Here is a 27,079-nt window from a genome sequence, read left to right as displayed (position 1 = left end):
GAAAAGCGAGGGTGAAACCCTGAATTACAAAAAAAATGGAGAAACCAAAGTGGCAAAACTGGCCCGATTGTTAAGGGCAAACTCTGCCAATGGCAAAAAATCAAGCCAATCGTCCTGATCAGCGGACACAAAACACCTCAAGTAAGTCTCCAAGGTCTGATTGGTACGCTCAGTCTGGCCATTAGTCTGAGGATGGAATGCAGACGAAAAAGACAAGTCGATGCCCATCCTGGCACAGAACGCCCACCAAAATCTAGACACAAACTGAGTACCCCTGTCAGACACTATATTCTCAGGAATACCATGCAAACGCACAACATTCTGAAAAAATAGAGGGACCAGCTCAGAGGAGGAGGGCAATTTGGGCAAAGGTACCAAGTGAACCATCTTGGAAAAACGGTCACACACCACCCAGATGACGGACATCCTACGAGAAACAGGAAGGTCAGAAATAAAGTCCATAGAGATGTGCGTCCAAGGCCTCTTAGGAATAGGCAAGGGCAACAACAACCCGCTGGCCCGGGAACAGCAGGGCTTAGCCCGAGCACAAACATCACAAGACTGCACAAAAATACGTACATCTCGAGACAAGGAAGGCCACCAGAAGGACCTAGACACCAGATCCCTGGTGCCAAAAATTCCAGGATGACCTGCCAACGCGGAAGAGTGAACCTCCGAAATAACTCTACTGGTCCAGTCATCAGGGACAAACAGTCTACCAGGCGGACAGCGATCAGGCCTATCCACCTGAAACTCCTGCAAAGAGCGCCGCAGGTCTGGGGAGACAGCTGACAATATCACCCCATCCTTCAGGATGCCAGTAGGTTCGGAATCACCAGGCGAGTCAGGCTCAAAACTCCTAGAGAGGGCATCCGCCCTCACATTCTTAGACCCAGGCAGATATGAAACCACAAAGTTAAATCGAGAGAAAAACAACGACCAGCGCGCCTGTCTAGGATTCAGACGCCTGGCTGACTCAAGATAAATTAGATTCTTGTGGTCAGTCAAGACCACCACCTGGTGTCTAGCACCCTCAAGCCAATGACGCCACTCCTCAAATGCCCACTTCATGGCCAAGAGCTCCCGATTTCCAACATCATAATTTCGCTCAGCGGGCGAAAACTTTCGAGAGAAAAACGCACATGGTCTCATCACTGAGCAGTCAGGACCTTTCTGCGACAAAACTGCACCTGCTCCGATCTCGGAAGCATCTACTTCAACCTGGAACGGGAGCGAAACATCAGGCTGGCGCAACACAGGAGCAGAAGAAAAGCGGCGCTTAAGTTCCCGAAAGGCCTCCACAGCCGCAGAGGACCAATTAGCAACATCAGCACCCTTCTTGGTCAAATCAGTCAAAGGTTTAGCAATGGCAGAAAAACCCGCTATGAATCGGCGATAGAAATTAGCAAATCCCAAGAATTTCTGAAGACTCTTTAGAGAAGTAGGTTGTACCCAATCACAAATAGCCTGAACCTTAACAGGGTCCATCTCCATAGATGAAGGGGAAAAAATATATCCCAAAAAGGAAATTCTCTGAACCCCAAAAATACACTTTGAGCCCTTCACAAATAGAGAATTAGCTCGTAAAACCTGAAAAACTCTCCTGACCTGTTGAACATGAGATTCCCAGTCCTCCGAAAAAATCAAAATATCATCCAAATACACAATCATAAATTTATCCAGATATTCACGGAAAATATCGTGCATAAAGGACTGAAAAACGGAAGGGGCATTCGCGAGACCGAAAGGCATTACCAAATACTCAAAATGGCCTTCAGGCGTATTAAATGCGGTCTTCCACTCATCCCCCTGCTTAATCCGCACCAAATTATACGCACCACGTAGATCGATCTTAGTGAACCACTTCGCCCCCTTTTTACCCACAAAGAAAAACCCTGCCCCCAGTGGAGACAAAGAGGGGCGAATATGACCCTTTTCCAAAGATTCTCTGATATACTCCCGCATAGCAGTATGTTCAGGTACAGACAAATTAAACAAGCGACCCTTAGGAAATTTACTACCAGGAATCAACTCAATAGCGCAGTCACACTCTCTGTGAGGGGGGAGAGAATCAGTTTTAGGCTCCTGAAAGACATCATAAAAATCTGACAGAAATGCTGGGATCTCAGAGGGAGTAGATGAAGAAATGGGAACCAAAGGTGCATCCCCATGAATCCCCTGACATCCCCAGCTCAGCACAGACATTGATCTCCAGTCCAAGACTGGATTATGAATTTGTAACCATGGTAATCCAAGTACTAATACGTCATGTAGATTATATAACACAAGGAAACGAATAATCTCCTGATGGTCTGGGGAAAGATGCATAGTCACTTGTGTCCAATATTGTGGTTTATTGCTAGCCAAAGGTGTAGAATCAATACCCTTTAAGGGAATAGAAACCTCCAGAGGCTCTAAATCAAACCCACAACGCTTGGCAAAGGACCAATCCATGAGACTCAGAGCGGCGCCAGAATCCACATAAGCATCCACAGTAACAGATGATAAAGTACAAATCAATGTCACGGACAAAAGAAATTTAGACTGCAAGGTACCCATAGAAAAAGATTTATCAACCTTTTTATCAACCTTCTTTATGCGTTTAGAGCATGCTGATATAACATGAGCTGGATCTCCACAATAGAAGCACAACCCATTTTTGCGCCTGTAATTCTGTCGTTCGCCTCTAGACAATACACTATCGCATTGCATATGCTCTGGTGCCTTTTCAGAGGTCACCGCCAAATGATGCACAGGTTTTTGCTCAGAAGATACCGCCATATGGTGCACAGGTTTTTGCTCAGAAGATACCGCCATATGGTGCACAGGTTTTTGCTCAAAAGATACCACCATATGGTGCACAGATTTTTGCTCAGAAGATACCGCCATATGGTGCACAGATTTGCGCTCCCGTAAACGCCGATCAATCTGGATAGCCAATTTCATGGCATCATTCAGACCTGTAGGCACAGGGAACCCCACCATGACATCCTTCACGGCATCAGAGAGACCTTCTCTGAAATTAGCTGCTAGAGCGCACTCATTCCATTTAGTAAGCACCGACCATTTACGAAATTTTTGGCAGTATATCTCAGCTTCATCTTGCCCTTGGGAAAGAGCTATCAAGGCTCTCTCAGCCAAAATCTCCAAATTAGGTTCTTCATAAAGCAACCCCAAAGCCAGAAAAAACGCATCTACATTTAATAACGCAGGATCCCCTGGCGACAATGCAAATGCCCAACTTTGTGGGTCACCCCGCAATAGAGAAATAACAATTTTAACCTGTTGCGCAGGATCACCAGCAGAGTGAGATTTCAGAGACAAAAACAATTTACAATTCTCTCTGAAATTCAAAAAACGGGATCTGTCTCCGGTAAAAAATTCAGGCATAGGGATCTTAGGTTCAGACATTGGAGCACGTATAACAAAATCTTGTAAGTTCTGGACCTTTGTAGCCAGGTTATTCAGACCTGCAACCAAACTCTGTGGATCCATGATTCAAACAGGTGTAACCAAAGCCATTCAGAGATTAAGAGGAGAGGAAAAAAAAAAAAAGGCTGAAGACTGCAGTTTAAGCAAGGAGTACAAATAAGCACTTTCCAAACACAGAAGGAAAAAAAAACCTTTTCATATCCTTTCCTGCCTTAGTGCATAGTTTTAACACATGTGGGCCGGCCAAACTGTTATGATTTTCCCAATGGCAGGGAAATCAAAATAACAACGGACTAGCTCTCGGGTGATGGGAACTAAAGTGACCGTGACCTGAACCTGACACGACACTGGAAGTAGCCGGGGAGTGTTTCCTACGATGCCCTAGACACCACGCGCCAGCCGGAGATCTAACTACCCCTATCAGAGGAATATACAGGCCTGCCTCACCTCCAGAGATGAACCCCAAAAGGAGATAGCAGCCCCCCACAGATATTGGCGGTGAGTCAAGAGGAAAAGACATACGTAGGATGAACAGCAGATTTAGCACAGTGAGGTCCGCTTACTAGATAGCAGAAGTACAGGAAAGAGTCACCTCACGGTCAACTTCAAAACACTACTCAAAAACACCATCCTGAAATTACTTTAAAACTCCAGTGACAACTCATGCCACTGGAGTGGCAATTCCAGTCCACGAGAGCTTCCAGCTACAGAGAGTCACATTGCAAATAGCTGGACAAAAATAGCATAAACTAGAAACAAAATTCAACTTAGCTGAACAGGATCTTGAGGCAGGAGAATGCAACAGAATGCTACTGATACATTGTTGGCCGGCATCAGACCAGCAGCCAAGCAGCCTTAAATAGGAAACTCCCCTAATGGGTGTCAACAGGTGATCAAGGATAGAAGAAGGCAAATAAGTGGCACTACCATAAAACACCACCGGGGGAGCCCACAAACAGAATTCACAACAGTACCCCCCCCTTAAGGAGGGGGCACCGAACCCTCACCAGAACCACCAGGGCGATCTGGATGAGCACTATGAAATGCACGAACCAAATCAGGAGCATGAACATCAGATGCTGTCACCCAAGAATTATCCTCCTGACCATAGCCTTTCCACTTAACCAGATACTGAAGTTTCCGTCTGGAAACACGGGAGTCCAAGATCTTTTCCACCACATACTCCAACTCACCCTCAACCAGCACAGGAGCAGGAGGATCAGCAGACGGAACAACCGGCACCTCATACCTCCGCAACAATGACCGATGAAAAACATTATGAATAGTAAAAGATGCTGGGAGGTCCAAACAAAAGGACACAGGATTGAGAACCTCCAGAATCCTATAAGGGCCGATAAACCGAGGCTTAAACTTAGGAGACGAGACCCTCATAGGAACAAATCGAGAAGACAACCAAACCAGGTCCCCAACACAAAGACGAGGACCGACACGCCGATGACGATTAGTGAACTGTTGAGTCTTCTCCTGGGACAACTTCAGATTGTCCACAACCTGTCCCCAAATCTGATGCATTCTATCAACCACAGCATCTACTCCAGGACAATCCGAAGACTCCAATTGACCGGACGAAAAGCGAGGGTGAAACCCTGAATTACAAAAAAAATGGAGAAACCAAAGTGGCAAAACTGGCCCGATTGTTAAGGGCAAACTCTGCCAATGGCAAAAAATCAAGCCAATCGTCCTGATCAGCGGACACAAAACACCTCAAGTAAGTCTCCAAGGTCTGATTGGTACGCTCAGTCTGGCCATTAGTCTGAGGATGGAATGCAGACGAAAAAGACAAGTCGATGCCCATCCTGGCACAGAACGCCCGCCAAAATCTAGACACAAACTGAGTACCCCTGTCAGACACTATATTCTCAGGAATACCATGCAAACGCACAACATTCTGAAAAAATAGAGGGACCAGCTCAGAGGAGGAGGGCAATTTGGGCAAAGGTACCAAGTGAACCATCTTGGAAAAACGGTCACACACCACCCAGATGACGGACATCCTACGAGAAACAGGAAGGTCAGAAATAAAGTCCATAGAGATGTGCGTCCAAGGCCTCTTAGGAATAGGCAAGGGCAACAACAACCCGCTGGCCCGGGAACAGCAGGGCTTAGCCCGAGCACAAACATCACAAGACTGCACAAAAATACGTACATCTCGAGACAAGGAAGGCCACCAGAAGGACCTAGACACCAGATCCCTGGTGCCAAAAATTCCAGGATGACCTGCCAACGCGGAAGAGTGAACCTCCGAAATAACTCTACTGGTCCAGTCATCAGGGACAAACAGTCTACCAGGCGGACAGCGATCAGGCCTATCCACCTGAAACTCCTGCAAAGAGCGCCGCAGGTCTGGGGAGACAGCTGACAATATCACCCCATCCTTCAGGATGCCAGTAGGTTCGGAATCACCAGGCGAGTCAGGCTCAAAACTCCTAGAGAGGGCATCCGCCCTCACATTCTTAGACCCAGGCAGATATGAAACCACAAAGTTAAATCGAGAGAAAAACAACGACCAGCGCGCCTGTCTAGGATTCAGACGCCTGGCTGACTCAAGATAAATTAGATTCTTGTGGTCAGTCAAGACCACCACCTGGTGTCTAGCACCCTCAAGCCAATGACGCCACTCCTCAAATGCCCACTTCATGGCCAAGAGCTCCCGATTTCCAACATCATAATTTCGCTCAGCGGGCGAAAACTTTCGAGAGAAAAACGCACATGGTCTCATCACTGAGCAGTCAGGACCTTTCTGCGACAAAACTGCACCTGCTCCGATCTCGGAAGCATCTACTTCAACCTGGAACGGGAGCGAAACATCAGGCTGGCGCAACACAGGAGCAGAAGAAAAGCGGCGCTTAAGTTCCCGAAAGGCCTCCACAGCCGCAGAGGACCAATTAGCAACATCAGCACCCTTCTTGGTCAAATCAGTCAAAGGTTTAGCAATGGCAGAAAAACCCGCTATGAATCGGCGATAGAAATTAGCAAATCCCAAGAATTTCTGAAGACTCTTTAGAGAAGTAGGTTGTACCCAATCACAAATAGCCTGAACCTTAACAGGGTCCATCTCCATAGATGAAGGGGAAAAAATATATCCCAAAAAGGAAATTCTCTGAACCCCAAAAATACACTTTGAGCCCTTCACAAATAGAGAATTAGCTCGTAAAACCTGAAAAACTCTCCTGACCTGTTGAACATGAGATTCCCAGTCCTCCGAAAAAATCAAAATATCATCCAAATACACAATCATAAATTTATCCAGATATTCACGGAAAATATCGTGCATAAAGGACTGAAAAACGGAAGGGGCATTCGCGAGACCGAAAGGCATTACCAAATACTCAAAATGGCCTTCAGGCGTATTAAATGCGGTCTTCCACTCATCCCCCTGCTTAATCCGCACCAAATTATACGCACCACGTAGATCGATCTTAGTGAACCACTTCGCCCCCTTTTTACCCACAAAGAAAAACCCTGCCCCCAGTGGAGACAAAGAGGGGCGAATATGACCCTTTTCCAAAGATTCTCTGATATACTCCCGCATAGCAGTATGTTCAGGTACAGACAAATTAAACAAGCGACCCTTAGGAAATTTACTACCAGGAATCAACTCAATAGCGCAGTCACACTCTCTGTGAGGGGGGAGAGAATCAGTTTTAGGCTCCTGAAAGACATCATAAAAATCTGACAGAAATGCTGGGATCTCAGAGGGAGTAGATGAAGAAATGGGAACCAAAGGTGCATCCCCATGAATCCCCTGACATCCCCAGCTCAGCACAGACATTGATCTCCAGTCCAAGACTGGATTATGAATTTGTAACCATGGTAATCCAAGTACTAATACGTCATGTAGATTATATAACACAAGGAAACGAATAATCTCCTGATGGTCTGGGGAAAGATGCATAGTCACTTGTGTCCAATATTGTGGTTTATTGCTAGCCAAAGGTGTAGAATCAATACCCTTTAAGGGAATAGAAACCTCCAGAGGCTCTAAATCAAACCCACAACGCTTGGCAAAGGACCAATCCATGAGACTCAGAGCGGCGCCAGAATCCACATAAGCATCCACAGTAACAGATGATAAAGTACAAATCAATGTCACGGACAAAAGAAATTTAGACTGCAAGGTACCCATAGAAAAAGATTTATCAACCTTTTTATCAACCTTCTTTATGCGTTTAGAGCATGCTGATATAACATGAGCTGGATCTCCACAATAGAAGCACAACCCATTTTTGCGCCTGTAATTCTGTCGTTCGCCTCTAGACAATACACTATCGCATTGCATATGCTCTGGTGCCTTTTCAGAGGTCACCGCCAAATGATGCACAGGTTTTTGCTCAGAAGATACCGCCATATGGTGCACAGGTTTTTGCTCAGAAGATACCGCCATATGGTGCACAGGTTTTTGCTCAAAAGATACCACCATATGGTGCACAGATTTTTGCTCAGAAGATACCGCCATATGGTGCACAGATTTGCGCTCCCGTAAACGCCGATCAATCTGGATAGCCAATTTCATGGCATCATTCAGACCTGTAGGCACAGGGAACCCCACCATGACATCCTTCACGGCATCAGAGAGACCTTCTCTGAAATTAGCTGCTAGAGCGCACTCATTCCATTTAGTAAGCACCGACCATTTACGAAATTTTTGGCAGTATATCTCAGCTTCATCTTGCCCTTGGGAAAGAGCTATCAAGGCTCTCTCAGCCAAAATCTCCAAATTAGGTTCTTCATAAAGCAACCCCAAAGCCAGAAAAAACGCATCTACATTTAATAACGCAGGATCCCCTGGCGACAATGCAAATGCCCAACTTTGTGGGTCACCCCGCAATAGAGAAATAACAATTTTAACCTGTTGCGCAGGATCACCAGCAGAGTGAGATTTCAGAGACAAAAACAATTTACAATTCTCTCTGAAATTCAAAAAACGGGATCTGTCTCCGGTAAAAAATTCAGGCATAGGGATCTTAGGTTCAGACATTGGAGCACGTATAACAAAATCTTGTAAGTTCTGGACCTTTGTAGCCAGGTTATTCAGACCTGCAACCAAACTCTGTGGATCCATGATTCAAACAGGTGTAACCAAAGCCATTCAGAGATTAAGAGGAGAGGAAAAAAAAAAAAAGGCTGAAGACTGCAGTTTAAGCAAGGAGTACAAATAAGCACTTTCCAAACACAGAAGGAAAAAAAAACCTTTTCATATCCTTTCCTGCCTTAGTGCATAGTTTTAACACATGTGGGCCGGCCAAACTGTTATGATTTTCCCAATGGCAGGGAAATCAAAATAACAACGGACTAGCTCTCGGGTGATGGGAACTAAAGTGACCGTGACCTGAACCTGACACGACACTGGAAGTAGCCGGGGAGTGTTTCCTACGATGCCCTAGACACCACGCGCCAGCCGGAGATCTAACTACCCCTATCAGAGGAATATACAGGCCTGCCTCACCTCCAGAGATGAACCCCAAAAGGAGATAGCAGCCCCCCACAGATATTGGCGGTGAGTCAAGAGGAAAAGACATACGTAGGATGAACAGCAGATTTAGCACAGTGAGGTCCGCTTACTAGATAGCAGAAGTACAGGAAAGAGTCACCTCACGGTCAACTTCAAAACACTACTCAAAAACACCATCCTGAAATTACTTTAAAACTCCAGTGACAACTCATGCCACTGGAGTGGCAATTCCAGTCCACGAGAGCTTCCAGCTACAGAGAGTCACATTGCAAATAGCTGGACAAAAATAGCATAAACTAGAAACAAAATTCAACTTAGCTGAACAGGATCTTGAGGCAGGAGAATGCAACAGAATGCTACTGATACATTGTTGGCCGGCATCAGACCAGCAGCCAAGCAGCCTTAAATAGGAAACTCCCCTAATGGGTGTCAACAGGTGATCAAGGATAGAAGAAGGCAAATAAGTGGCACTACCATAAAACACCACCGGGGGAGCCCACAAACAGAATTCACAACAGGGTTTAGAGTGCCCTTTAAAATATCAACAGTTCATATACATTTTACTAAACAGGAGGCAATGCGCTTTATAGTTACACAGTCTTTTTAATCCTTTAAAGACAAGAAAGGCCCTAGCAGCACAACTAAAAAAATACTACCTTGGACCTTGCTCCCTAAAAGGTGTTGAGGGCTTTCTCGTACCTCCTGAGGAACCAGAGGGGAGGCTGCAACACTACCAACAAGGGAAAAGAAAAGTGTGAAGAGAGATACAAGAAATCAAGATAAGAAACTAAGACACATTCAAATAAGGTGAAGGGGTGAAGGTTAAGGAGTGCATAAATATAAGGAACAAGTAAGAGTATGTGCACATGTTCAAGAATTGGCAACGCTTTGGACGCAGCGCATGTCCGTTGCGTCCAAAGCGCTGCCGGCTATTGAAAGCAGGTGAATCTGCATGTGTTCATTGAACCAAGTGGATTTTCTACATCCAATACATTATACGGGTGAAATTTTTCTTGCGAAGGCTCGTGTCTCCGCATGAGAAATAGACATGCTGCAGTTTGTAAAGACGCGTCGCATGTCAGTCTTCACGGTTGAGCCACGGGCATCAGTACACACATTGTGAGCATGAGATTTCTTGAAATCTCATCCACTATGCTGTAACATCTGGACGTTGTGGGTTGGACACTGCACAAGTGCACAGCGTCCAACCCGCAGCGTTTACTGATCATGGGCACCTACCTACCCTTAGACTTCCCAAGAAACTAACAGTGGTAAAAGGAAAAGGTTCTGGGAGGGAAGGTAAACCAAATTGCGGCATTAATAACACTGGAGTTTATCCAGCAAGGTAAACCCGTAGGACAAAGAGCATCCACCAGGAACTATAGCCAGTAGGGAAGTGCAGAGAAGGAATATTATATAAAGCCCCACCCAGATCATGATACAGCAAACCAAAATGGGAAAATGGAAAACACCTGGATAGACAAGAAAGAATCACGAAAAAGGAACAATCTGCACTTGAACAGGAAGAAAAGGAGCCATAGCCCAACAGGCAGAAGAACTGACCACGAAGCAACAGGTCACCAGATTGAATTCCCAAACCGAGCCATGACAAAGATCTGGAGATTATTCAGTTTTGCACTTTTCCTCTCAGTTTTGCACTTTTTCTCCAGTTTTTCTAAAGAAAACTTTTTTTTATGTTTCTGTTGACACAGTCATATGTGGGTTTAATTTTTTCGTGACAAGTTGTAGTTTTGATTACGATTATTTTACCAAGGAATATACTGAATAACTGGAAAAAAAAGCTAAGTGAAATGGTGAAAAAACACAATTCCACCATTATTTTTGAGGTTTTGTTTTTATGGAGTTGATTGTGCTGTAAAAATAACCTGGTAATATGATCTCCAGTTCAGTATAATTAGGGCAAGACCAAACTGATTTTAGTTTGTTAAAAAAAAATTCTATTCTAAACTTTGTAAAATGAAAAACAAAATCTTTGTGATGCCATTTTCTGAGACCCGTCATTTTTTTTATTTTTCCATCAATGGATCTATGTGAGGGTTTTTTGGAAACTGAGCTGATATTTTTAATTAAACCACTTTGGATTACATACAATATAACTTCTTTATTGCATTTTTTTTGGGGGGGGAGGGCAGCGACACGAGAAATGTTAACTGAGTATTTAGACGTGCAACATAACATAGCTTAAATTTTTTTATCAGACTTTTGCAGACAAGACCGAATGTTTACTTTTGAACAGCAAAAAGGGATGGATGATTTAATGAGATTATATGTATATATATATTGGTTCAAAACAAATGTGTGGTTTATTAAATGCCCGTAAACCGTCCAGCTTAACAAACAAAACAGCTTCTTCAGGGTACAAAAAGATATGACAGCACTAAAACGGAAAATAAGAATGGGCTCACCCCTTTAAGTGTCAGACCTTCACTCAGCCTCTAGCAGAGACTGAGCTGCACAAGTAAGGTCTTTTCACCTTGCACCAACCACACTATTGATACAGGTGCATTTCCTTATATCTGCTGTATCAGGCCCCAGGGTGGGGATATGCGAGCAGCCAGTCCCACCCATCTATTTGACTTCTCGTCATCTCGGCCCTGTACATGCCCTATTAATTCTCTCAGCACTATATGTTCTGAAGCCTGCTTTTTTGGGTTTACATCACAGAGGCTACCAGCCTCGATGATACGTATCTCCCCTCGAGGACCAGTAACACATGTCTGGCACCTTGCACACTCTTGCCGTCCACACAGTTAACCCCTCATGGTTTGGTAACAAGTACACTTATTTCTGGCTATCTTTAATGCTGATTTCTTTACAATCATGATGCTACCTATGTGGGACTCTTACAGTCAGGAATAAGCCTTTATGTTCCCTGCTGCTGTGGAAGATATTTGCCATTATGGCAGATATTCTTTGTCCTCTTGGTGGATACACTGGTCACGCACAGGTATAAGCCTCTATGCACCGTCTATGGTGGCAATTCTCACCTTCTCTATGTAAAGCCTCATGCGCACAACCATATTTTCAGTCCAACAGCTAACCGTGAAAAAACGAATCGCACACGAACCAATGTTATTTAATGGAGCAGTGCAGATAAATGATTATTTTTTTATTGACTGCATTTGCATGTGAAAAAAATGCAACATGCACGATTTTCCTCCGAAAATCGGATGAGACTCATTAATGTAAGTCTATAGGTGCCAGAAAAAAAATGGATGCCACAGAATAGCATCCAATTTTTTCGGATACATTACAGTTCTGTAACAGGAAACTGTAAATGGTCATGTAAATGATTAATAACTTTTGAGTAAAAAAAAAAAATCGAAATTGTATACAGATGACACGTGAGAAAAAAAATCGTCCAACTTTTCTCGATGAAAATCTGACTTATGTTTTTATGCTGTCGTTTGACAATAACCTAACAGTGACTCTCTCATCTGGGTAGACTAATCCCTTCTACCTGGGGCAAACTACTTCAACTGCAGTGTAGCCAGACCTTGTTACATGCTACTCTTTGGTCCTCACTATTCACATCACCTGGCCAGTGTCCTTACCTCTTACTTGCTAGCTTTCTATCTTGCATAATATCTTCAGCGGGGCCCTCTCTTCTCCTGCATCTGCCTACCAGCTCATCTGCAAGTCTCTCTCAATTTGTGGAAACTTACAGAGGGGTATTTGGCTCACACACACATCCAGGGGGCAAATATGCTAATATTAGCTCCACACTCCACTCTCCATAACTCAGCAAGCTCAGTGTATTAACTTTTTATGGTCTGCATTCATCTCTTCTGTCTCTATGGCCGGTGTCACACTTGCGTGTACAATGCGAGAAACTCGCATCAATTCCTGGCACTGCCGCCAGCGCTTCGGACCAGAGCGTTCAGCTGCATAGAAATACATGCAGCCGCACACTCCGGTCCCGAGTGCCGGCGGCAGTGCCAGGAATTTATGTGACAAACTTGCGCGAGTTTATAGCATTGCACACGCAAGTGTGACCACGGCCTTTTCCTGCTGTTTAGGAATGTTAGATCTGAGACATTTCTCCCTAAAAACTAATTGATGCATGTGTCACCAATCACTTTTAACACTTGTACAACCCACTGGATCTGTTGCACAGTAGTCGCAACATACATATTTCATTATATACAACAACTTATGCTAATATTGACATGGCATCAGTACAGTACTTGGACAGGTCAGCATGTAGCCGCATGAGTTCGTTCATGGTCTGTAAGAGTATGTCGCACGCATTTTCAACCACCTTACAAAAAACAGAGCTGGTGTTGGCTATTGGGATCCCAATGGGCCGTCATATTATTAAGCGCCTTTCAGATGGATTGTCATAAGCAGTCAATTGTCAAAAGTGTAAATATTGTTCTCAGGCTGCACATTATATTCTACAGGTACAATTAGATATGCCATAGTTTGTAAAGCTCTCTGGACTAATTTTATCAATTTTCGATTATTTGACATTATTTTTGCCATAGAATCCATGCATTTTGTTACCCTTCCACATGAATTTGTCCTGTAAGAATACAGATATTTAGCATTTATATTGGAGAGACAATCCTGCAACACATTTGTACAGAGCTTTCTAATACCATACAGGGGGAGGGAGGGTTCATATTTTCCAGCAATGAAATTCTTTGATTTCCCCCCAGAAATAATGATGTAGTGAAAATTGCAGTGCGCCGTGAATTGACAGTGGCATCTGTTGTGTTAGAAAGAAATATTGTAGCTTGGCTTTCTCTGCAGGTCAATATGAAACGCTGACACACAGGGGAGGCGATCTATAGCTATTACATTGTAGATGAAGCACTTTAATTTAAGATGAGAATTGCTCAAATCGGAGGAGAAAACTCAACCGTTTCTCTATGGGAAATTATTAATGTAGATCCCGGTATCTGAAATCATTTAACAAGTTCCAGGTGTTTGTGTTTCTATGGGATATATAACCGGTTCTGCATCGTAATAGGCACAAATACTTCGTAATAACAATTGACATTTTCAGACGGGCACTCACACATTCTACGGATTTTATAGATATATTTAATGCGGTTTCTGTAACCTTGAAGGCTGGGTCCATGACAACTTGCATTGGGTTTTTAAAAGAGGAAAATAGTTTGGTAATAGGGCACAGGATTTTTTGTTGTGTTTTTTAAGTTTTGAATGGTGTAAAATAAAAAATAAAAAAAATGAACACATTTTTTGCCTAGTTTTTACCATAAAGCTTATCCCAACATATTGCATTTTGCCATATGAGCTTCAAAAAGTTTTCAGAAGTTTTTGTTTTTCTAAAGCGGTTAGAAAAAAAAAAACACTTGTCAAATTACCCATCCAAAATATATGCTCTACAGCCAGGTGAAAATTATATAATGTGATCTGTAGTTTCCGAATTAAAATCAATAACTATATAACTAAAAAACATATTAAATGTCATGGGTCTGGATGACTTTACTACTGAAACTAGTGGCATGGCTGTATAAATCCCACTGCAGCAATAAAAATGACACCTGCTGTGTAATAATCTGGTGTGCTGAGAAACTGAGCTTTGAAGTCACATGCAAATTAGCCTGGAAGTGCATTGGGGATGTGTTGATGGATTTCAAATGCATAGGCTTTCATAAATCTGGCTTCAAAACTTAATTTCTGAATACATGGGTTTACTATAAAACAGGTATCATATTTATTTGTTAGCTTGGTCCTATACGCGGTGATGCAACTAGGGTCCAATGGGACCAGGTACAGAATTTTGATCTGGGCCTCCACCTGCGTGTTGGTCAGATGTATGGGCCGTTGTGGCGTTTTAGATCCTATAAAGACATACGTCTTCTCCCCTCGTGTAATAATGTCCCCCGTCCTGGTTCCTTCTTGTAATAATTTCCTCCATCCTGGGCCCCTTCCTGGTGTAATGTCCACCATACTGGTATAATGTTTTCCATCCTGCTCCCCATTCTATTATAATGTCTTACATCCTGAAATTATGTCCCACATCCTGGTATAATGTCCCCATCCTGGTATAATGTCCCCATCATGGTGTAATGACCCCACATCTTCGTATAATGTCTCCATCCTGGTATAATGTCCTCATTCTGGTGTAATGCCCACCATCATGGCATAATGTCCCTCATTCTGGTGTAATGTCCTCATTCTGGTATAATGTCACCATTCTGTTATAATGTCCCACATCCTGTATATTGTCCCCATTCTGGTATAATGTCTTCATCCTGGTATAATGTCCCCATGCTGTTATAATGTTCCCCTTCCTGGGCCTCCCTTCTCTTCTCCAGTAGATTTTAAAAAGAAACAAACAATTATTCTTACCCTCCCCTGTTCCCCTGTCAAGAGGCGTCATCTTCTGTAGTCCACACAGGCGCTGTTAGCTGATTTCAGCGTGCCATCACAGGCAGCACATGACATCACTGCCATACACCGTGCATCACTGGCAAGCTGACATCAGCTGTCAGCCTCTGATTGTCAGCAGCGTGCATTGCAGATCAGGGAGCTGGCGGGTCTGAGTTGCAAAACACTCCACCTGAATGTGCATCCAAGGAAACACATCCAGGTGAAATTGGCGTCAGTGGGTCCCCCTCCCGCATGGGCCTAGTCGCACCCTCTGCGACCACTATCGTTACGCTCCTGCCTATATTTCAATGGTTAAATCATCCTGACAAATTTGCTTATAAGACCAAGCTCACACAGTGGAGATTTTTTAGGCTTTCTTAAGCCAAAGTTCAAAAAAATATTTGGCCCTGATTCATCAACACTACATGATGTTTTGCACGTCAGTCTTAATGAAGGGTGTTCTGCAGTATAATACACCAAATCCATTAAAGAGTAGCAATTGTTTTACAGAAATCAATTGTCCACATGAAACTAAGAAACCTTGCAATATATTTTATCAGAGAAATCTACTAGATTTTACCTTTTGAATTAAGAGTTTAAGTTCATTACAGGAGAAAGAAAGCAGATTTCTCCTTTTTCATGTGTACTATTGATGTATGAATGAAATAATAAAACAACGATAAGTCTTTAAGGGCATAAGAAGTGTACGCCAGTCAGCCAGCTGGCGTAGCTGGTCAGAACTGGCCTAAAAATGCAAAAAGTCTAAACAATTTTGTGCAACTAAACGTTGCATAAAAATTTTACAACATTTCGTTTTATACCAGAACTTATGAAACGGGTCCCTGGGGTATGTGCATACAACACCTTTTAGACACCGGTGTACCTGCATCATTTTTGTATCAGAAGACACTTCAGGAATACGTCCACAGTGTTTTCCCTTAAGTGTCTTTTCTGACACCTGTCTGGATGTCTTTTGCGGCAACTTTGTCACCTGTGTTCTTTTTTTTCTCCATATACAATGTCATGTAAAAGTTTATGAGTAGAGAAAACTGAAAAAAGCGCAATAGGGTCTTATCCGATAAACAATGAGGTGTAAAGGAAGGGAATTCATTCGCCTAGTACGGTTGCTGCAAAGCAACGTATATCTCGCATATATAGTAATCACACGGCTGCTGCAAGGACATCGGTCTTGAACGGACCAAATTGGATGAAGACAATGTGACGGAGGTGCCACTCATGCGCTGCCAATGATGAATCGACAGTATATCCAACGGGATATATTGAATGATTTATTGAATAGGTTTACAGAGTCAACGCATTTAGAGGCCAGGCAGGACCTCTTCTTCAGGACAGAAACCTAGACTAGGTTTTTGTCCTGATGAAGAAGTGAAGAGGACCTGCGTCGCCTCGAAACGCGTTGACTCTGCTTTATAAAAACCCAGACTTTTCTAGCCTTGTGCAAAAACCAGCAGCCATGGGTTCCAGGTGTGGATCAATCATACTTTGGGGTTGTGTAGCAACCAATGGCACAGAGAACATTTCATGGATAGAGAGAAGAATGGATTTAATAAATTTCATCAAATTCTCGATATAAACATAACACCATCTGTAAAAAAGCTGAAGTTGAAAAGAGGATGGCTTCTACAAATCGCTAATGATCCTAAATACAAGTCAAAATCCACAATAGACTACCTCAAAAGGCACAAGCTGAAGGTTTTACAATGGCCTCACAGTCCCTTGATCTGAACATCATTGAAAATCTGTGGCTAAACCTCAAAATAGCAGAGTATGCAAGACGACCCAGGAATCTCACAAAACTGGAAGAATGTTCCAATGAAGAATGGATGAAAACCCTCAAACAAGAATTGAAAGACTCTTGGCTTGCTACAAAAATGCGTTTACAAGCTGTGATACTTTAAAAAGTGGTTGTTAGTAGGTACTAACCATGCAGGGTGACCAAACTTTTGCATCTTCCCATTTTCCTTTTTGTTATTTTTTAGAACATATTGCATTTTTTTTTCTTGCCTAAAATACAAATCTTTAACTTTAGGCCTTTTAGAGATCAATTAATCTTCAACTTGCTTAACTGTTCACAATAACAGTAATTTTGACCAGGAGTGCCCAAACCTTTACATTCCACTGTATAACCCCGTGGTGATTTCCAAGCAGAATCTGCCTTAAGAATGGACTGGTCACTTCTTGCAGCCACTTCATGGCTTTCCAAGCCTGAAGTTGTTAAAAATAGTAACAAAAGCTAGAAGTCGTTTTGACACTGCTGTGCATATGTTTATTCTTTTTGGTGTTTTTTAACACTGCGAAAAAGACTCCGTACACACTACATACCCTTTGTGTGTTCTCATTTCAATTTCCAAGTCAGCTCTCCTTTCTCTGTGTATACGTCGGCCATGACAGTGAAGGGTACTAGCTAAGCTATTGAAATGAGATGGGCCTCATGATACCTATGCAATGCACTCTTTTTTTCCATCAAACATCATGGAGGAAGGAAATTTGCTCCTGTTGTGATACAAGAAAATCACGATATCGATGTGTCGCAGTGTTGATTTTTTTTTTCCTTTGGTCTTCATTGTTTCTTTGTTCTTCATTGCACTAAATGTCCCTAGTGAGACAATGCAAACGGTAGCGATAAAGGCAGTTTTAATTTTGTAGCATCCATCCCCTCTCTTTATGCCCTTAATCCTCCACATGCAGCACATGCACCCAGTTCACTTTAGCAGTAGCTTTATTGACCTGCCATTAGTTATAATGCCTGAGCTCGAGTGCAAGGTCAGAGTCGGATGGCCCAGCTATAAATCAAGTAATACTGGAGCACTACAGGGAGGGGGAGAGGTAGCAAAGGTGACAAAGACAAGGCCAAACTAGCATTGTTAAGATGTTAGCTGCTGGTGCATTTATATTCTTCTAAACAAAAGACAAACAGTTCACCACTGATAATCTCTTCAAAGGATCCGAGATTGAGTTTGACATATTCTGGCAGGTTATTTCCGGACATAAAAATTTCCATTTGTTCTGATCAGAATGTGGAATAGCGCTGCCAGGCTGACACATCTCAAGTGGGTGACAGCTTCTGCAGATTTTTTTCAAGCCTTTGTTTCAAGAAGATTAGTCAGAGACAGCGAGTAAAGAGCATGCAACATGCAAATTACAGTCGGGGTGAACTCCGAGTCCCGACTGATAAAACTAAAAAATGTCTAATATGAAGAAAAGACAGAGAGAGACATAAATGGCTGCACAAATGATGGGATTATTATTATTATTTAAGGAAAACCCGACATAAAGGAATAAAACTGACACATTCGAAGTGGAAGCGTTGCTATTACAGATACACTATGGGCAGCATGGTGGCGCAGTGGATAGCACAGCAGCCTTGCAGCGCTGGAGTCCTAGGTTCAAATCCCACCAAGGACAACATCTGCAAAGAGTTCGTATGTTCTCTCCGTGTTTGCATGGGTTTCCTCCGGGTTCTCCAGTTTCCTCCCACATTCCAAAGACATACTGATAGGGAGTTTAGATTGTGAGCCCCAACGGGGACAGCGATGATAATGTGTGCAAACTGTAAAGCGCTGCGGAATATGTTAGCGCTATATAAAAATAAAGATTATTATTACAAAAAGACACTGCACTGTCATGGGGCCTGACTTTGAGAATAGGCACATGAAGCGTTAGGATATTCATGATACACTAAGGCCCAAATTTATCAAAGAGAATTCTGTGATAAAAAGGTTTCAAATGTCACAAAATATGCGGCCGAATGGTTGAGGTCTCGCGGGGGGTCTAGTGTGGAAGACCCCTAATTTGGGTTCTTTGACTAATGGCAATGCAAATGGAGCTCTCTGTTTGGGTGCGAATGATGTCAACAATACCGGACACTGAATTCAGTGAGGGTATCCCCTTTTCAATTCGACTGTGGGAGTATGGAGATATACTCCTCTACTGTTGAAAGATTAAACTCCTCTACTGTTCAAGTTTTATTTTACTTGGGTTCTTATACCAGTTTTGACTTTTTGATGTGTTTAATAGTCGCCATTGATAATTCTGTGCTCTGCGTGGTGTTCCTGATCTCTACACGAGCTATGGTGTATAATATTCCTTTTCTCAAGTGTAGCTATGGGGTCTGAGATTGTGTGTATGACTTGGAATGTGCGGGGAATTAAGACTCCCCGTAAAAAAATCAAGGTATTTTCACAAATTAAGCGATATCACCCCCATGTTGTAGCACTTGTAGAGACACATCTGACCAGGGACACAGCTAAGTGTACGCAAAAGCCGTGGGTGCAGTGGTCCCTCCATGCATTTCATACAAGCTACTCAAGAGGTGTCTCTCTGCTAATCCATAGAAGTGTTAGATGGGAGGCCAGGGAGGCAAGACGAGATCCCGAAGGTCGCTTCGTTTTTGTACACGCTTATATTAATACGCGGGAATACGTGATACTGTGTATCTATAACCCACCCCCAGCTAATATATCGGTTCTCCGTATGGCAATGGGATTCTCCCTAAATTATCCTGATGCTAGTATTATTTGTATAGGAGATTTTAACTTAGTCATGGATAGTTCCTTGGATAAATTGAGACTGGGGGAAGGGATGTCTGGAGGCCCTTCTATTCAATCCTCTTCTCCATTGGCACTGTTTATGGGTGGTAGCGGATGGCTGGACTTATGGAGAATTCGTCACCCTGGGATAAAGGATTACACTTGCCATTCGTCAACTAGGCGGTCTCTGTCTCGTATAGACTATATATTTGGGTCTAGTGATCTGGCATTATGGGTAGATAGTATTGAGCATGGCAATAGGGGGATATCGGACCACAGTCCAGTTATTCTTAAACTTAAATATGGTCAACCAAATAATTTTATACCCTGGAAATTGAATCCCTTCTGGATGAAATTAATAGATTCTAGCGATAGAACGGTGGATCAGCTGAACTGTTTCATCCTTACCCACCCAGATCCCTCAAATCTCGGTCTGTTTTGGGATACTTTAAAAGCATATCTAAGGGGATGTCTGTCCTCCACTATTTCCTATATTAAAAGAATAACGGCGGAAGGGGATGATGAGATGGAGCGACAGTTGAAGGAATCCGAGGCCGCCTATGTATCCAACCAAACTAGTGGCAACAGGGTAGCATGGCTCACTTCCCAAAGGTTATATACCCAACATATAGACACAAAATCCAAACGTAAATTGTTTTTTACCCGTCAATCATATTTCGAATTGGGGAATCAAGCCAGTAAACTATTGGCCTTTTTAGTACGCCAACACAACACATCCAATACAGTATTGCAGATTCGGGCATCCGATGGTTCATTGGTATCCTCTACTGAGGAGATCCTCCAGTGTTTTCATGATTACTATAAATCTTTATACAAGTCTGGTAGTGGTTTGGGTGTTCCTGAATGTGTAGACTATTTATCGGACATAACATTCCCTTCATTAAGTCCAATTCAGCAAGCCTTTATGGAGGCTGAGTTTACTTTGGAGGAGGTTGAGCAAGCTATAATGGACATGGCCACCGGGAAGGCCCCTGGACCTGATGGGTTTCCTATTGAGTTGTATAAGAAATATCGAAGTCAATTGGCACCACTTTTATTGAAAGTACTTAGGAGTATATGGGATGGAGAGACGATGCCCGAAACATTCTATGATGCAAACATTATTGTACTTAAAAAAGAAGGAAAGGATCCTCTGGAGTGTGGATCGTATCGCCCCATATCACTAGTAAACGTAGATTACAAAATTTTTACTAAAATATTGGCCACTAGACTAAATACGCTCATATTGGACCTTATACACCCAGATCAAACTGGCTTTATGCCCGGGAAAAGTACTTCTGTCAATATCAGGCGAGTCCAATCGGTGATTCAGTGCAGCTCTCTAGAGCCGGACAATAGCTGGGCGCTGGCATCGCTAGATACGGCCAAGGCATTTGACTCTCTCGAGTGGCCATTCCTGTCCGCGTGTCTACAGAAATATGGTTTTGGAGAGAAATTTATTAGGGGGATTGACACACTGTATAGGAATCCCAGGGCACGTGTCATTGTAAATAATTCCATCTCTGATTCTTTTACATTACACAGGGGAACCCGCCAGGGATGCCCTCTATCCCCAGCTCTCTTCGCCCTTGCGATAGAGGCTTTAGCAATACGCATAAGATCTTCCACGGATATTAAAGGAATAAATATTGCAGATCGTACGGATACCATTGGCCTATATGCTGATGATATGATAATATTTATAGATAAAATAGAAGAAACTCTACCACAAGTGATAGCAACCATAGATAAATTTAGCAAATTTTCCGGCCTATATATAAATTGGGATAAATCTGCCCTGATGCCTCTATCTCATACTTCGGCTCCCTGTCTCGGGATTCCTACGTCGCTACCTGTGGTTTCCAACTTCAAATATCTGGGTATTCATATGTCTCAATACAGTCGGTTAGACCTACAACAAAACATTTACCCACTGCTGGATTTGGTCAAGTCTAAATTTATAACCTGGAGCAAACTCCCCCTTTCTGTCGCAGGCCGCATTAATTTAATTAAGATGATACTGCTTCCCAAACTCAATTATTGCTTTCAACATAGTGCTGTACCAATTCCCAAGTCATTTTTCGCAAAATTAAACTCCTTAATCACATCCTTTATATGGAAAAAGGCCAGACCCAAACTCAAACTATCTATTTTGCAGAGACCAAAAAAGGGGGGTGGGGCGGCTTTACCAGACCTCTATTTGTACTACCTTGCCGGACAGGCTAAGGCGATAAGCAGGTGGATGTCTGATAGTTCCCTGCCTAATTCTGAGAGTCATTTAATTCATTCTGCCCGGATTGATTGCCCACTGGGATTTTTAGAGATGGAGAAAGTTGGTACTTGTCGTCTGTTACCTATGCTCCGGCTGGCGAGATTGATATGGAGACAAATAAAAAGAATTATTAAATTTATGGGTGTCATAGCCGAGATGCCACTGTGGAACAATGGTTATATACCTGAATTACTAAATCACTCATCCACTGATTTCTGGGTCTCCCATGGTGTTATCTCGGTGAGTGATGTACATAACCAGGGGGTTTTTGTATCCTTTGAACAACTACGAAATAATTACAACATCCCTAGGTCTCAGTTCTTCAGGTATTTACAACTAAGATCAGCTTTTCGGTCGCACATACGAAGTGTAGGTACGGATCGGGCGATCTCTTCTTTGCCTTTAATAGGTATCCTCAAATCGCAGGGTCCTCAAGGACTTATATCCTCTATATATACATATCTACTATCCATGGGAGATGGGTCGGTCATCAACTCTGTCAAGGGGAAATGGGAGGAACTCCTTCCAGATGTACTGGGAGAGGAATGGGAGGATATTCTTGAGTCTTCAACTAAAGTGTCCCCTTCAATCAATAATAGAATGACCCAGTTATATATCATATATCAGGCCTATTTAACCCCGACGCGACTCTTTAAAATGGGCCGCTTACATTCGTCAGATTGTTTGCGTTGTCATGTGCCCGATGCTGATTTTGTTCATATGATTTGGAGGTGCCCTATAGTTCTTCATTATTGGAGGGAAGTGACGACATTATTAACATCGTTATTGTCGATCCCTGTCCCGCTTGAACCGTTAACCTGTTTGTTCGGGGTGTGGGACACGGAGACCTGGGATCATTATACTGGGATCTTTCTCCGAGAGACGCTCTTTTTGGCAAGGAAGGTATTGGCGTTAAGATGGATGGGTGGCTCCCCCCCGACCCTTAGAGTTTGGATCGATCTGGTGAATTCAATTATCCCATATGAAAAAACAATGTATCAAAATAGAGGATGTCCAGGTAAATTCGAGAAGATATGGGGCAGATGGAACTCCTCGTGTCATACTCTATAGTCTGCACTGACTAGACATCTATATAGGGAGATGGGCTCGTGGTTTTTTGGGGACATTGCTCATAGAGCAGGATTTAAATCTATTTTCTTTTGGCGACTTACTGTTAGTGGTTAAAGTTGTTAAGTTGTATGATAGGTATTTTTCTTATCAGGAACTAATGATTTACCATGCACATCTCATTATCTTTGTAACTTCTGATATGATGTTGTTTTACAATTATTTGTATTTCACGGTATAATTGATGATAATTACAAATGTGTGCATTGTTTGTTTATACTGAACTAATAAACGAATTTAAAAAAAAAAAATGTCACAAAATATTGTTGGGCAAAAATGTTGACTTGGGGTTTCCACATCATTTTTGCCCAGTTTTGGCAAAATTGTAGGATCTAGGGCATGAAGGGGCATAAAAAGCATGGCAAAACGCACTTCTTAAATTCATAATGAGAGGGCAGTTCCTTACGCCACGAATTTTTCTCCAGTCCATGGCACACTCAGAGACTCGTCCCACTTTGTGCCTTGCTTTATTTATTAAAAGTGTATGAATCAGGCGCTTTGCACTCCACATCATCCCCTTATCAAGATGAGTCTTGATGAATTTTTGCTTAATAATCAACTGGGTCCATTGGATGTCATTTAGTTCTGTGGTATAACAAATCTAGCACAGCATTGTGGTTTTGGCAATCATGGGTTGCTTTCTTTGTGAATCATGCATAATATTGTGGTTGCACAAATAACTTGTACCAAAATGACTGACAACTTTCCCTGCCAGCCTCCCCCCTCCGTCTACTAACCCTATGTCACACTTGAGCAGCAACCCTCTGCCACAGCCTGCCCGACCTTTATGCCACTTTTGGGGTTGCATGGATCACTTAGTAAAAAAATTACTCTTCACCTCAACAGGTTCTTGTGGCTCCTACATTCTTGTGAAGCACAAGACCATAACCCCAAGGCACATGTGGGTAACACAGTTACAGTCCAAGTCTTCTGAAACACACAATTTATTGTAAAGCAGAATATGAGGGTTAAGTCACCCTGACCCCTACTTCTACGCTTAGGCCGGTGTCACATTTGCAAATGCAATGCGAGAAACTCGCGCATCAATTCCCAGCACTCGGGACCGGAGTGTGCGGCTGCATGTATTTCTGTGCAGCTGAACGCTCTGGTCCGAACCGCCGGCGGCAATGCTGGGAATTGATGCGAAAGACTCGCGCGAGTTTTTCGGGATCGCACTCGCAAGTGTGACACCGGCCTTAGTTTCAGAAATGCGTCAATTCAGGAACTTCTTTTCTTTTTTATAATTTTTTTTATACCGTTCCGCATGTGGTAAAATTGATAAGGCAAGTTTATTCTTCGGGTCCGTACGATTACAGCGATACCCCACTTATATCTTTTTTCATGTTTTGGCGTGTTTACACATAAAAACTATTTTATAGAAAAAATAATTATTTTTGCATCGCTTTATTCGGAGTGCTATAACTTTTTTATTTTTCTTGTTTTTTGCGGGACAAGATGATGTTTTCAGCTGTACCATTTTTATTTACATCCGTCTTTTCGATAGTGTTTTATTGCACTTTTTGTTCGGTGGTATGATGATAAAGCATTGTTTTTGCCTCGTTTTTTTTTATTTACATAAATAAATGGATTTATTGGAAAAAACATTTTTTTTATTTATTTGGGGATTTTAAAAAAAAAATATTTTAACACATTCTAATTTTTTTTTTTTTTTATAACATTGCCCTAGGTTGGGACATCACTATATCATATCAGATCACTGATCTGACACTTTGCATAGCACAGTGTCAGATCAGCAATCTGACAGGCAGTGAAGGAGGCTTGCCGATGCCTGTTCTGAGCAGGCGCTCGCAAGCCACTTCCCTGCAGGACCCGGAAGGACCCCGCAGCCATCTTGGAGCCGGGGGGAGACCGCCGGAACAACGCGATCGACCGTGTTGTTCCAGTGGGAGAGAACAGGGAGACCCCTCCCTGCGCAATTGTTCTCTATGCCGCTGTCACTACTGACAGCGGCATCAGAGGGGTTAAATGCCCACAATCGGCGCTAGCAACGATCGTGGGCATTGCTGCGGGGTGTCAGCTGACACCCACACGCGATCGCCGCGGTGCTCACCATGAGACCGTGTGATCGTGCCGCCGTACTAGTATGGCGGCTGGCAGAAATGCAGTTCCTGAAGCGCAGTACTAGTACGGCGCATGTCAGGAAGGGGTTCATCTTTATCCCCTTAAACCAGAGAGTAATGTCACACAAAATAAATAATAAATAACATTTCCCACATGTCTACTTTACATCAGCACAATTTTTGAAACATAATGTTTTTTTGTTACTAAGTTATAAGGATTAAAAGTTGATCAGCTATTATACAAATCTCCAGTGTCATTGGGTAAGTCTCTCTCCTGTAGAGTATAAGCTCTTATGGTCAGTGAGGTCCTCTTTCTCTCTTGTAGAGTGTAAGCTCTTATGGTCAGTGAGGTCCTCTTTCTCTCCTGTAGAGTGTAAGCTCTTATGGTCAGTGAGTTCCTCTTTCTCTCCTGTAGAGTGTAAGCTCTTATGGTCAGTGAGGTCCTCTTTCTCTCCTGGAGAGTGTAAGATCTTATGGTCAGTGAGGTCCTCTCTTTCTCTCCTGGAGAGTGTAAGCTCTTATGGTCAGTGAGGTCCTCTTTCTCTCTTGTAGAGTGTAAGCTCTTATGGTTAGTGAAGTCCTCTTTCTCTCCTGTAGAGTGTAAGCTCTTATGGTCAGTGAGGTCCTCTTTCTCTCCTGGAGAGTGTAAGATCTTATGGTCAGAGGGGTTCTGTCTCTCTCTCACTTCTCAAGCAATTACAAGCTTTTAAGGATTGAGATTCATGCAAATCAAATTTTTGAGAATTTGTCAAAGTTGGCGAATTTGAATTTCAAGCTACGCTCATTTCTACTTGGGACTATAAGAAATGGTTTGCTTTTGAATTTATTGTATGGACTTGCAAGACAAGGAAAGCATCTGGACGCAAGTTCCAAATGTGTATTTTGGCCAAATAATCGACCTCATGTTTAACATTTTTGCAGGATGAGGAACTGTGGGCATTCCTGGATAGTCCCATGGAGGACTTTAAATGTCCAAGTTTGGGCATTAAAGGGTACCTGTCACTATGCCACAACAATACTGCAATCTGTTGCCGCTGTTATTTTGTAGGAGTTTGCCTAACATTTTTCTTGGGCAATCTTTTTCTGGAAGAAGGAAATTGTGGTTTGAAACATAAAAGTTGATTCTACTGCAATATTAAAAGTGTAGAAGTCTATGAATGAGGTAATATAAAAGAAAAAAAAATGTCATGGCATCTGGCAAAAAAGAATGTGCGAGCCTCAAGAAGCAGCAACACCAGCTCTGGTTGGCACCAACCATTCAAGTACGTAGTGCTACCAAATGCAGGTTACAATTGTCCTCTGTTGCCTCTGACAAGCTTATTAACAGGGAGGAAGTGAAGGTTGTTATGGACTGATGTTAGGAAGATGTTACATTTAACAGTGACACAGTCAGTTTAAGGCCATGTTCTACGCAGTCCTCCTCCACTGCCAAAACAGTTAACCTTTTTGATTGCTGACTTTCAATTCTGTCAACATCTCTGTCTTTTATAACCGATAATAAACTAAATCACAACTTTCCAGGTGATAAGTAAGATATTTTAGAACAACTTCTTCCAATTGATGTGTCGGGTGAGAACAGTCAGCATTTGGACTTGGATGAGATGAGGATGATGGATTTGAAGCTGTGATGATGATAATAGTGGTAATTATTAATAATAATAATAATAATAATAATACTCTTTATTTTTATATAGCGCTAACATATTCCGCAGCGCTTTACAGATTGCACACATTATCGTAATTCTGGCACAGTCAGTTGTGGTGGTAAGGGAAACTG

The sequence above is a fragment of the Ranitomeya variabilis genome, chromosome 4 (genome assembly GCF_051348905.1).
Source record: "Ranitomeya variabilis isolate aRanVar5 chromosome 4, aRanVar5.hap1, whole genome shotgun sequence".
Lineage (NCBI taxonomy): Eukaryota > Metazoa > Chordata > Amphibia > Anura > Dendrobatidae > Ranitomeya > Ranitomeya variabilis.
The sequence above is the reverse complement of the archived record's forward strand: the minus strand, read 5'-3'. Positions refer to the sequence as shown.